This window comes from Lutra lutra, chromosome 1, assembly GCF_902655055.1.
Source record: "Lutra lutra chromosome 1, mLutLut1.2, whole genome shotgun sequence".
In the NCBI taxonomy this organism is placed as follows: Eukaryota; Metazoa; Chordata; class Mammalia; order Carnivora; family Mustelidae; genus Lutra; species Lutra lutra.
Genome location: NC_062278.1, coordinates 90323058 through 90337200, shown reverse-complemented (window position 1 = coordinate 90337200; position 14143 = coordinate 90323058). Strand labels below are relative to the sequence as shown.

The window sequence follows — 14143 nt, the reverse complement described above, 5'->3', positions numbered from 1 at the left end:
TTCAAAATCTGTGGGACACAACAAAGGCAGTCCTGAGAGGAAAATATATAGCAGTACAAGCCTTTCTCAAGAAACAAGAAAGGTCTCAGGTACACAACCTAACCCTACACCTAAAAGAGCTGGAGAAAGAAAAAGAAAGAAAGCCTAAACCCATCAGGAGAAGAGAAATCATAAAGATCAGAGCAGAAATCAATGAAATAGAAACCAAAAAAACAATAGAACAAATCAATGAAACTAGGAGCTGGTTCTTTGAAAGAATTAATTAGATTGATAAACCCCTGGCCAGACTTAAGAGAAAGAAAGGAGAAAGGACCCAAATAAATAAAGTCATGAATGAAAGAGGAGAGATCACAACGAACACCAAAGAAATACAGACAATTATAAGAACATACTATGAGCAACTCTACGCCAACAAATTTGACAATCTGGAAGAAATGGATGCATTCCTAGAGACATATAAACTACCACAACTGAACCAGGAAGAAATAGAAAGCCTCAACAGACCCATAACCAGTAAGGAGATTGAAACAGTCATCAAAAACCTCCAAACAAACAAAAGCCCAGGGCCAGACGGCTTACCGGGGGAATTCTACCAAACATTTAAAGAAGAACTAATTCCTATTCTCCTGAAACTGTCCCAAAAAATAGAAATGGAAGGAAAACTTCCAAACTCATTTTATGAGGCCAGCATCACCTTGATCCCAAAACCAGACAAGGATCCCATCAAAAAAGAGAGCTACAGACCAATATCCTTGATGAACACAGATGCAAAAATTCTCGCCAAAATACTAGCCAATAGGATTCAACAGTACATTAAAAGGATTATTCACCACGACCAAGTGGGATTTATTCCAGGGCTGCAAGGTTGGTTCAACATCCACAAATCAATCAATGTGATACAACACATTGATAAAAGAAAGAACAAGAATCATATGATACTCTCCATAGATGCTGAGAAAGCATTTGACAAAGTACAGCATCCCTTCCTGATCAAAACTCTTAAAGTGTAGGGATAGAGGGCACATACCTCAATATTATCGAAGCCATCTATGAAAAACCCACCGCAAATATCATTCTCAATGGAGAAAAACTGAAAGCTTTTCCGCTAAGGTCAGGAACACGGCAGGGATGTCCGCTATCACCACTGCCATTCAACATAGTACTAGAAGTCCTAGCCTCAGCAATCAGACAACAAAAGGAAATTAAAGGCATCCAAATTGGCAAAGAAGAAGTCAAGCTATCACTCTTCGCAGATGATATGATACTATATGTGGAAAACCCAAAAGACTCCACTCCAAAACTGCTAGAACTTGTACAGGAATTCAGTAAAGTGTCAGGATATAAAATCAATGCACAGAAATCAGTTGCATTTCTCTACACCAACAACAAGATAGAAGAAAGAGAAATTAAGGAGTCAATCCCTTTTACAATTGCACCCAAAACTATAAGATACCTAGGAATAAACCTAACCAAAGAGACTAAGAATCTATACACAGAAAACTATAAAGTACTCATGAAAGAAATTGAGGAAGACACAAAGAAATGGAAAAATGTTCCATGCTCCTCTATTGGAAGAATAAATATTGTGAAAATGTCTATGCTACCTAAAGCAATCTACACATTTAATGCAATTCCTATCAAAGTACCATCCATTTTTTTCAAAGAAATGGAACAAATAATCCTAAAATTTATATGGAGCCAGAAAAGACCTCGAATAGACAAAGCAATATTGAAAAAGAAAGCCAAAGTTGGTGGCACCACAATTCCGGACTTCAAGCTCTATTACAAAGCTGTCATCATCAAGACAGCATGGTTCTGGCACAAAAACAGACACATAGATCAATGGAACAGAATAGACAGCCCAGAAATAGACCCTCAACTCTATGGTCAACTAATCTTCGACAAAGCAGGAAAGAATGTCCAATGGAAAAAAGACAGCCTCTTCAATAAATGGTGTTGGGAAAATTGGACAGCCATATGTAGAAAAATGAAATTGGATCATTTCCTTATGCCACACACGAAAATAGACTCAAAATGGATGAAGGATCTCAATGTGAGAAAGGAATCCATCAAAATCCTTGAGGAGAACACAGGCAGCAACCTCTTCGACCTCAGCCGCAGCAACATCTTCCTAGGAACATCGCCAAAGGCAAGAGAAGCAAGGGCAAAAATTAACTATTGGGATTTTATCAAGATCAAAAGCTTTTGCACAGCAAAGGAAACAGTTAACAAAACCGAAAAACAACTGACAGAATGGGAGAAGATATTTGCAAATGACATATCAGATAAAGGGCTTGTGTCTGAAATCTATAAAGAACTTAGCAAACTCAACACCCAAAGAACAAATAATCCAATCAAGAAATGGGCAGAAGACATGAACAGACATTTCTGCAAAGAAGACATCCAGATGGCCAACAGACACATGAAAAAGTGCTCCATATCACTCGGCATCAGGGAAATACAAATCAAAACCACAATGAGATGTCACCTCACACCAGTCAGAATGGCTATAATTAACAAGTCAGGAAATGACAGATGCTGGCGAGGATGCGGAGAAAGGGGAACCCTCCTACACTGTTGGTGGGAATGCAAGCTGGTGCAACCACTCTGGAAAACAGCATGGAGGTTCCTCAAAATGTTGAAAATAGAACTACCCTATGACCCAGCAATTGCACTGCTGGGTATTTACCCTAAAGATACGAACATAGTGATCCTAAGGGGCACATGCACCCGAATGTTTAGGGGAGCAATGTCTACAATAGCCAAACTATGGAAAGAACCTAGATGTCCATCAACAGACGAGTGGATAAAGAAGATGTGGTATATATACACAATGGAATACTATGCAGCCCTCAAAAGAAATGAAATCTTGCCATTTGCGACGACGTGGATGGAACTAGAGGGTATCATGCTTAGCGAAATCAGTCAATTGGAGAAAGACAACTATCATATGATCTCCTTGATATGAGGGAGAGGAGATGCAACATGGGGGGTTAAGGGGGTAGGAGAAGAGTAAATGAAACAAGATGAGATTGGGAGGGAGACAAATCATAAGTGACTCAATCTCACAAAACAAACTGAGGGTTGATGGGGGGAGGGGGGTTGGGAGAAGGGGGGTGGGATTATGGACATTGGGGAGGGTATGTGCTATGGTGAGTGCTGTGAAGTGTGTAAACCTGGTGATTCACAGACCTGTACCCCTGGGGATAAAACTATATTATATGTTTATAAAAAATAAAATTTAAAAAAACTATCAAGAACTTTTGACACAAATGACCTCTTTAACTTCCCTGAAATAAATTAGGTGTGGCAGAAGGTAGCCAGGTGAATTCTGTGCAATAGTCACAGTGGCAGCTTTAATATGCCAAATCAGATGTTTTGCATCCCCAAGCCAACTCCATCTCATGAAATGAAGTTAAAGATATAGTTAAAAGTAATATTCTGTTGAAACAAACATAATGTGATTAGACTTATAAAATTTGAGAGAAGCTTAATAATGTGAGAAAGAGAAAAGTGTCTAGGGGATATGAAAATATAAGTCATCCAAGGCATATCAGAAGTTATGTTTCCCTTGTCCATAATAAATATACTGGTATAAAAAGATTACTTCATAATCATTAAAGATACTCAAGATCTATGTTTTTACAAGAATTCTGTTATAATCATAGATTATGTAAGAAAAAATCTAGGTTCTAAACAAGATGTGACTAAAATAAGATAAACTGTTATGGTTTAATAGCTAAGGCAGACTTCAGTTATTTCCAGGCCTATCATTGTAATATCTAAATAAACACAAACATTGCTATCTTTGCACAAACACAACTCCTTTCCTTACACATAGTTAAAATAGACACAATGGAATAATCTCTTGGAAACATTTCATTATGTACATTCAGTAAAGAGTTTTGGAACTACTTCTTTAAATTATTATTTTTTTATTTATTTTTATATTTTAAAAATTTTTATTTATTTATTTGACAGAGAGAAACACAGTGAGAGAGGGAACACAAGCAGGGGAAGTTAAAGAGGAAGAAGCAGGCTTCCCACTGAGCAAGTAGCCTGATGTGGGATAGGGATCCATCCCAAGACCCTGGGATCATGACCTGAGCTGAAGGCAGATGCTTAGGCTCCCCTACTTCATTTATTTTTATGGCTTTCATATTTTATTTTGTTTATATAAATTGTTTATATATTTGTATATCATAGACTGCAATTTATATATTATTATAACATATAGTAAATCATATTTTTTATAAATGTAATAACTCCTCTATACATATTCCTACATCTCCATATTGATACATAATTGTATTAAATTTACAATAATAAAATATATAATTACACTTTCATTTAAAACACCAAATTTGCTAAATACCATTACAAGTTGAATATGTATATATGTATCAACATATCCAAATAAGAAAAGAACAGCCCTGCTATTGCTTTGAGCCATTTAAAATGTTCTGATTTTAGTTTATGTAACAAATGCTATTTATGGTTCGTAAAAGAGGATTTTCATGGGAAACTAAAAGTGTAAAGCCACACACTAAAGATGCTAGAATGTGTGCAAAGAATGCCTGTTTAATTTTCAACAAGATAGGTGTGAAATATTCTTTTCTCCCCTGAGTTTATTGTTTAGTTATAAAATATTTATGATAGGGGCAAGAGTAAAAATGAGAAGGCTGCAACAGATAGAAAATTAAAAATGTTGAGTGAACTTGATTGATTCTAAAACAGAAGAAAAACCAAATACTAAAAACTATTACAAACTCTTGTATTAAAGATTGAAATACAAATGTAATAGTAGACCTTGCCTGGCTGTGATATTAGTTTGCTTAAGGCATATTGATAGAGAATCTGAATCAGTATTCTAACCTTGATATAATATTTAACCTTACTTTGGAGTGAAGACCAAAAGACTTCAGAAATGACAAAATTAGTTCATACACACACTCAAAATAGCAAACATACACCGTTAATTAATCCTGAAGATTTGATTTCTATTGGGTCGAGCTAATGATCTTTAAAGTATATGAACTTTTCTGTCCCTTCCTTAAGTTTCTCTAACTCTATTACATAAAAGCAACCAGAGAAATACTTTTTTAGGTTATTGTAAGAGAATAAAGCCGGACAGAGGTAAAATGGGTTCTTTGGCAATGAGTGAGTTTTCTCACATGGAAAACATTCTAGCATAGCCCACACTACAACTTGACTGGAAAATGTAGAAGGATCACAAGTGCAATGTGTATAAATTACACATTTACAAAGTTGAGATGTAAAAAAGAATGAAAATTTATATTTTTATAAGTGAATTTTATTTTGCTTGTTCATTTTCCATTCATGTTTGGGAGTGTAACATTCTGAACTAATGGTAAACGCAGTGCAAGATTTTCCTTCCTTCTTCTCCTGCTACCTCTCAGCTCAGTAGGGACCTAATTTGCAGAGCTTCATGTATTTTCATGGTATCCAGGGAAATAAGACATATGGTTCATTATGGTCTTCTGTCCCCTACAGGACTTTGCAAATGTACATAATCCTTTCTGGTATTTGGCTGTCAGGGAAGTTTTGTGCTGCCTTTGAATCACTAATGCTTCCGTTAACTCTTGCTTTTCTGTTTTTGTCTCTATTTAACTCTCTCTGCATTATCCTCTTTTCAAACATGATGGTTTTCCAAATTGACTTAGTTCACAGATAGCCAATTTTTAGTTTTTCTTAGGGGATAGGAACAATTTAAATGTACTATTATATACTATTCTGGGAAGCCAAAACTTCATGTGTCTGTTTTTAAGCCCATATATCTAGTTGTTATATAATTATCCCACCAAGTTTTTATTTAACTTGGTACCTCATTTCCTTGTCTTTCAATTGTTCTGGCAACAAGGCAAATGTTTAAACTTCTCTGAGGGGTTTACAGTTTCTCAGACTTTTTCTTAGGAAGCAAAAATTATAGTCCTTAGACATTAAGGGATCCTTAAGGTTATCCTGGTTTCCTATTTCCTCCCTCCCTATCACTTAGGATTTAGCCCAGCATTACACATGGATTATTTCACTTTCTAGAACATCATTCTATATCTAAATTTATCACTTTCTTAGTTTCTTTTAACTCTCAAGCTCTTCTAGACCTTGGCCCAGAAATTGACTTTATCTCTTCTTTGTGTGATGGAAATTAGTTCTGACACTTTTATTCATGTTTTCTAATTTCTTCCTATTGTATATACTATGACCTCATTGTGGTCCAAAAGAAATGTCTCCATTCTAGTCCCTGGAACATGTAAATATTATCTTATGGAAAAAGAGTCTTTGCAAATATAATTAAGTTAAAGATATTGAACTAATGAAATCATTTGGGATTATCCAGTAGCTCTAAATGCCATCACAAATATCTTTATAAGAGGAGGGCTGAGGGAGATTAGACAATCACAAAGGAGAAGACAATGTGAGGACAGAGGTAGAGATTAAAGTGATATGAATGTAAACCAAGGAATGCCAGAAGCCACAAAAAACTGTAAGACACAACGAACAGCTTCTCCTTTAGAGCATCTGCAGGGAGCATAGCCCTAGCCACACCTGGATTTCAGAGTTTTGGTTTCCAGAGCTCTGACAGGATAAATTCCTATTGTCTTAAGGTATCTTGTTTGTGATAATTTGCTACACCATCCATATGAAACTAATACAGCCTAACTTTACCAAGGATTAGCTTTTGATAGTTAGAGACAGCTAAAGAAAACCTTTTAAGACAAATATGTGTGTGTATCTCAAAATGCTCAAGTTCTGTAAATAAGAATGTGACTTCAAAGATCGTGGTGGCCATTATGAATTTAGAGATCTTTTCAGGAATTCTGCATTAGGCTGTGTTGTAGGCAGAATAAGTAAGGGCTTCTTAAATATGTCCTTGTTCTAATCGCAAAAGCCCACAAATACATTATGTTTCATGACAAAGAGGAATGAAAGTACCAGGTAAAATTAATGTTGCTAATCAGCTGACTTAAAAATAGTGATATTATCCTGAATTTTCTCAGTGAGCTTAATGTCATCACAGGAGTCTTTAAAGGACAAAGAGCAGGATAGAAGACTCAGTGTCAGAGAGCTATTTATGAAAAATACTCTGATGTCCATTGCTGGCTTCGAAGATGGAAAAGGGTCACAAGCAAAAGAATGTAGGTAGCATCTAGGAGCTGGAAAAGCCAAGAAAACAAATCTTCTCATAGAGCCCCCCCAAAAAGAACACAGCCCTGGTGACACCTTGATTTTAGACAAAACCCATTTTAGATTTCTGACCTCTAGTAAAATAGTTTCAAATATTCATAAATCTGTGTTACGTTAAACTACCCAGTTTGTGGTTAATTGTTAAAATAGCAATAGCAAACTAATACAGATATCTACCAAGAATTTTATTTGTTAAAGATAGCTAATGATAATCTTTTCAGATAAACATATGTGTATGTATGTGTTAAAATGCTAAGCTTTTGCAAACAACTTGATTTCAAAAGTTGTGGTTTCTCCTATGAATTTGGAGCTGTATTAACAGAAACTTATTTGACCTCTGATTTAGGGCATTTCCACCTAAGCTTAAAGGTGATTTTCACAGTAATCTATCATTGCCATGTGAATCAAGGGAGAAACATACAAAGAAGGACTAGGATAAGATCATTCACTAAAATATTAAAATTCTACCGACCTTTTCTCGGATTCCTGGTCTCACAAAGAATAGTTATTTCTCATCCACTTGTCCTTCTCCCTTCCATAGCTAAGAAAGTAGCACAGATGTCCTATTTCTAAGCCCTTCCAGCCTATTTGATATTGATAATTGAGTATCACTTTCTTAGAGACCATTTCCTTGACATTGTTCATTTTCCACGAAGCAAAAGGGAAAGGGCATTGTGCTTCCTTTTTTTTTTTTTTTTTTAAGGAAACCGTTTTCCTTCAAGTATTAGGGCTCCTGGCTTGCTAAGAGTCCTTGTATCTTTTGCACAAACACCATTAGAAGAGGCTTGGTTCTTTCAGAAAATTCAAAACTGTTGACTCCTTCAGCAAATTATCTCAAATCCACCCTTTTGTAATTTTCCCTCTTAAAAATCATGGTTAGGTTGTTATTACAAAATAAATGTTTTAATGTAGCAAAATAATAAATATTCATAATTAAGAGTAAGTGGGGCATACCCATAGGCAATCTCCATTATCACTTAGATGTTTATCTATCCAGACCACCTTAAATACAAATAAACAAAAAAATAGCTGGCATTAGAAACACATATTCTGCTGAAAATTTATTTTTTTAATTAAAAGAAATATGTAAACACCATTTCACCTTTAATATGTTTATATTTTGAAGAGTCATAAAACCAATAATAATACCAAAGTTGTGAGGCATTATTATAATAGAAATAGAAAAATAAAATTTTATTTTTCATGATATTCTAATAAATTATTGATTTCTAAGAAAAACATAGAAATATTTTAAACTACTTTATGACATAATATGTATATATAATTTTGAAATGTCTTTATTTCATTATTTCACATAAAAGAACATGGGATAAATACTGCAAAGTGCAGTGAGAATTGGTTCACCTTGATAACACAGTTCATATTGGAAATGCACCCGTAAGAAAATAATTTCCTATTTTACAAGGATAAATTTGAAAGCCTAGAGAAATGGAAATGGAAAGAAGCCTGTAGTAAGCATAGATGATAAGGACTTGGAATAGTGACAGCAGTTCAATAAACAAATACAGATCTTTTGGTGTTCTAATATTTTAAGAGTTTCTTGTGTGATTATGGGTTTTTGGTGGGAAGCAGAGAAAGAGAGAAGGAGGTGGAGAGGGGGCAGAGGGAGAGTGAAAAAGAGAATGTTAAGCAGGCTCCGTGCTCAGTGCAAAGCCCAAGGCAAGGCTTGATCTCACAAATCCTGAGATCATGCCCTGAGCCAAAATCAAGGGCCTAACATTTAACCAGCTGAGCCACCCAGGTACCCCACATGATTGTGACTTCTATATGGAGACTATATACAAAGAGTTATCTTTAAAAATTGAGCACACTGGGGCGCCTGGGTGGCTCAGTGGGTTAAGCCTCTGCCTTCGGCTCAGGTCATGGTCTCAGGGTCCTGGGATCGAGCCCCACGTCGGGCTCTCTGCTCAGCAGAGAGCCTGCTTCCCTTCCTCTCTCTCTCTGCCTGCCTCTCTGCCTACTTGTGATCTCTGTCTGTCAAATAACTAAATAAAATCTTTAAAAAAAAAAAAAATTGAGCACACTTGGGCACCTGGGTGGCTCAGTCATTAAGCTTCTGCCTTCAGCTCAGGTCATGATCCCAGGGTCCTGGAATCGAGCCCTGCATGGGGCCCCTTGCTCAACAGGAAGCCTGCTTCTCCCTCTCCCTCTCCCTCTCCCCCTGCTTGTGTTCCTTCTCTCACTGTCACTCTTTCTCTCTGTTAAATAAATAAATAAAATACTTAAAAAAATTGAGCACAGAAAATACTTTCTGCTCTTATTTTGGGGAGGGAAAATTGGAGACAATTATAGGAGTCTCACATTACATTAATCTCTAAAATTTTATTGAGCCTATCTATCACGTTCACTTTGGCAAGATTAAGGAACCAAGGCAGAGTGGGCAGTACCAGCACTCTGCCCGTCAATAGAGACAGATAACAACAATAAAATTATTCAGAAGAGATTCTTCAGATGGCTCCTGACTGCTTCACCTAGGGTGGACCCCTTTATTTCTGAAGATTGAAATACTGTAAATAGTGAAAACAATTTTAATAAATATCAGCTATCAGTATTCAGCCTCCCAATTATTAATCAGTCGATTTCATAATTTTTTCATTTTATTTCAGTCTTCTTCTTTATATTCACTGTAATTTCACTCATTTGTTTTCATCCAAGATGATTCAATTGAATGACCACCAAACTGCCATAAACACACATATTCTGAGATCATTACTTACATCACATATAAAATACATGTCACCTCCCTTCTCTTCCACTGTGCAATAACTAGGGGATCTCACGATAAACCTCCCAAATTACATAACCGTTGTGATCTAAGTTTTCCAAATAAGAATGGACAACTTTCTACTTAGTATTTTATCCTCCACAAAGCAAAAATATGTATTACTAGATTAAATACCCTTGTGTGTATACTCTTTCCTGTCTGTATCGGGTTGCTCAAAACATACCAGAGGATACAGGCAGTGGAATCAAGCCTATCCCTATACTGCCTCAACCTAAAGGCATCACATGGCCGGCTTTTGCAGTGCAAACACTTTAATTGGTAGGGAGACCTACTGTAGTCTGCATTTAATACTTCCACAATGCTGACAGCTTTCAATTCATCCCAAAGAGAGAAAATAAACATATGAAGAGTTATTGTAAAAGGGAGAGAAATAAGGGATATTTTTTAAAAAATAACTTACCTGATTTCTTATGTGTCACATTTTCATCCCTCTTTTACTTCTAGAGTCCCCTCTCTGTGGTAACGTGAAGGAACATCTATTAAAAGTTACCACCAGTAAAATACCACTGTGTTAATAAAGGCTGCTCTATCCACTTTGCCACGGCAGTTCTTCCAGAGGCAGAATTTTCCTTAATTATTGACAGAAGGAGCTTCTTCAGGCAGTGGACATTTAGCTGGATGCGAGCCCGTGGGATTGGCAGTTGTGAATGAAAAAGTAAAACAGCAAAGACTGAATGCTGGCAATAAATACAAAAAGCAACTCCAGCAGTACTAATGTTGTATTTTTCTTATAATTTGCACCTTTAAGAACTGTAGCCCAAGATCACAAATGACCACACAATTAATACAGACAGCAGTTGGTTATCGCTAGTACCATTTTATCGAGTGTACAAAATAACTAAATAGGCTTCACTATAGCAAAAGCATGTGGAGATATCAGCTAAGCCGAAGCGCCCCAGTCATACAGATTCCATTAAGGCCCTGCTGAAACAAATCTGAATTTAATTTAAACTCCACAGGAAAGGGTGCTCTTTGCTCTTCAACTGCTGTTTTTGACTCCACACCAAGGACTGGGGCTTTTTATCAGCCACCTGCTCTTCCACAAAACTGTCTAAACTGAAATGGATATTTTGTCTTTTTATTTTTACGGTTTTTAACAATCAAGGTTCGTGATCCAGAACTGCTGCAGAGATATTACTGAGAAAGAAAAAGAGTAAAGCCTTCTTAATATCTCGAATCAGCTTAAGCAGGATGGGAAGATTTACGAGTAGAAATCATTACTTAACACTTTCTGTGTTGGATGTGAGCAGAAGAGACCAATGCCATTGCTGCTCCTGGCTTTGTGTGAGGTATTTTTGAATAAATGAATACAGTATGAATATCCAGTAGAATGCTATCTTTTAATTATTTCCTACTCTCACCGCACAAACCATTTTTGAGACAGGTTGTAAATCATAGTTTCTCTTTAAAGCAATTTTTTTTATTTCAAAAAATTTTATACCAGATTTTGAGCCTATGAGTTAGCATAGAGGTATGCTATGGTTGAAAGTAGTATTTAAAGCATAGCCCTTCTTGGTTATGCTGTATTTGTATACTATGGTCACTAAAATTATTTCGGATGACAAAAAAGTGGGGAATTAGAGCCAGCTGTGTTGGATTGGAAAAAAGTCTGGACCAGGAACCTGTTCTATCACTTACGTATAAAATTGTTCTCTTTTTACCTACAGAATTTCCTTTATTTAGTTTTCAAATGCTATGACTTACAGAGTATTTTCCCCAGAAAAATCTGCAAATTGCCTTAATAACTATACCATTCCTGTTTATTTTAGATTCCATAGACACTTTGTACCTGTATATATTCAATATATTTTTGAACAAATTAAATATTATTCTTAATAAGGCCATTGACAGAATACAAAGTGGAATAAAAATTAATCTCAGCCCTCAACAACATTTTAATATAAAATTGGAGATGATGGAAAGGAATGTCATTTAAGGAAATAAAGACATTCTGTTGTCTTTTCAGTTGGATTAAACAAAATGTTTAAAAAAATGTAAGAGTTTCAAAGATTAATAAAAAGACCATTTAGATTACAGTTTAGTGAACATTTTGACTGTATAGGGGGCAGATAAATGCCAATAATGACAAAAGCAGCCTTAGATGAATAAGGAAAGACTGGAGATGTTTGAGTAGGTGCACGTCATAGTCAATCTTCAAAATTTCTAGTGTACACAACAGCCAGTGATGAATCTGTTCCAAAGCTGCAAAATTATTTCTATAAGGGTTATTAGGCACGAGAAGTTAAAACACACACATTAAAAAAACAGAGTTAAACAACAACAACAACAACAACAACAAAAGTAATAAGAGAATTTGGGGGAAAAAAATCTTCCTGAAATAAGTGCATAGACAAATCAGTACATTTTTATTTGAAATTGAAATTGCTCTTTATAAAAAAGATCACAAGCATAATAAATACATAATAAATAACTTAATAAACAGAATATGTCCAATTGTATACAAAGTTCAGTTTGGAAACTCAAGAAGCATGCGGGAGAGTTATGATAAAAGATTAAATCTTGGGCAGCCTGGGGGCTCAGTCCGTTAACCTCCCTTTGGTTCAGGTCATGATCTCAGGGTCCTGGGATCCACCCCCATATCAGGCTCCCTGCTCAGCGGGAGTCTGCTTCTCCCTCCACCCCTTATCCTCCTGCTTATGATTGCTCTTTCTCACTCTATCAAATAAATAAATAAATATTTTAAAAAATAATTAATTAATTGAATCTAATATATTACTTTGTGGAAAGAATGGCACTACTACTGGAAATGGAGAAATTTGGATTTTGAAGCTTTTTTGGAGGGATGATAATGAATTCTGTATTGAAAATGCCAAAATGACGGTGTCAGGGATTTCCAGAGATTTTCATAAGGGTGTTTGAAATGTTAAATGAGAATACAAATATACTGATAAATGATTAATTTAATAAGGGTAAAAATGAAATTTTGAGGTATGAATGAGATTATAAAAGAAGGATTTTAATCATTGCAGCAGAAAAGTCCAAGAAAGAGAATCTTAATGAACATGAACATGTAAAAAATTCTCTCCAGATTCCTGAAAGATCTCAGAAACCTAAGTAAATATTTTCACTGGGTAGTTAGAAAACAAACAAACAACTTTGTTTTTCTTTTATTGTTTGTATTTGTTTTGTTTATTGTCAATTTATCATTATCATGCTAACAGTTTATATATAGGTATTTTTATTTTTCTTCATCAAATTTAACGGGAGGAATAAAAATGTAGAGGAGTAAAAAGAAAAAAAGCCACATCTTTTTAGAATAACTCAGAATTGCTCATTTAGTAATCTTTAATAAATGGCCAAACTCAAGACCCATCCCTGTATCTTGATTTAATTTTTCTGGCAGAGAGCATAGATATTAACACTTTTTAAAATTAAATTTAATTTAATTTTTGTGTGTTCCAAAATTCATTGTTTATCACCACACCCAGTGTTCCATGTAATAGGTGCCCTCCTTAATACCCACCACAAGACTCGCCCAAACCTCCATCCCCCACCCCTCCAAAACCCTCAGTTTAAAATATCTTTCAGTGCTTCCAGTGTAATCTGGGCTTAAGAATCCCTATGGTCTATGGTACATTTATTGTTGTTTCTTTAGCTATTAATAAATAGGGACTATTCGAAGACAATCTTAAAAGGCAAATAGCCACTAATATTATTGCAAAGGCAGATTTATATCTGACTTTTATAACAAAACATTTTAATGTTGTAAATGGCAAAATGTTCTCTAGATTAACAATTTTTTTTTAAGAGAAACTTGAGACACACAGACTAATTAATGGTAGTCTTAACTAACATTTATGGAGCATTTGCTGTGAGCCAGGAGGCTGTTCTCAGCAGATTGTATAAGTTACTGATGTAATCTTTATAGTCAACCTATGGGAATATCCATTATTCAGATGAAGAAACTGAGGGAGAAACATACAAGGATTATGTAACTTGCTCAGGGTCACATGTATACTTCTTAAGAGATCCAGAGTTCCTTTCCAGGCTGTCCAGCTCCAGGAACCACTCTGTGAGTTATCAACTTTTTTCATAGCTCTATGAGTTTCCTGACTCCTTCCCAATTTTCTTTCCACTGCAGGGTGCTATATTTCCCTTGGGGTTAACATC

At 35.5% G+C, this 14143-nt stretch overlaps 1 long non-coding RNA gene across 1 annotated transcript in view; it reads right to left on the bottom strand.

Annotated features, from left to right (window-relative positions):
- LOC125089745 (uncharacterized) overlaps positions 1-10557 on the bottom strand; it is a 50367-nt gene extending 39810 nt beyond the window's left edge. The window contains exon 1 of the long non-coding RNA XR_007124057.1: positions 10413-10557. This is a non-coding gene — a long non-coding RNA (uncharacterized LOC125089745). The remainder of the gene's footprint in view (positions 1-10412) is intronic.
- Between the last annotated feature and the right edge of the window lie 3586 nt (positions 10558-14143).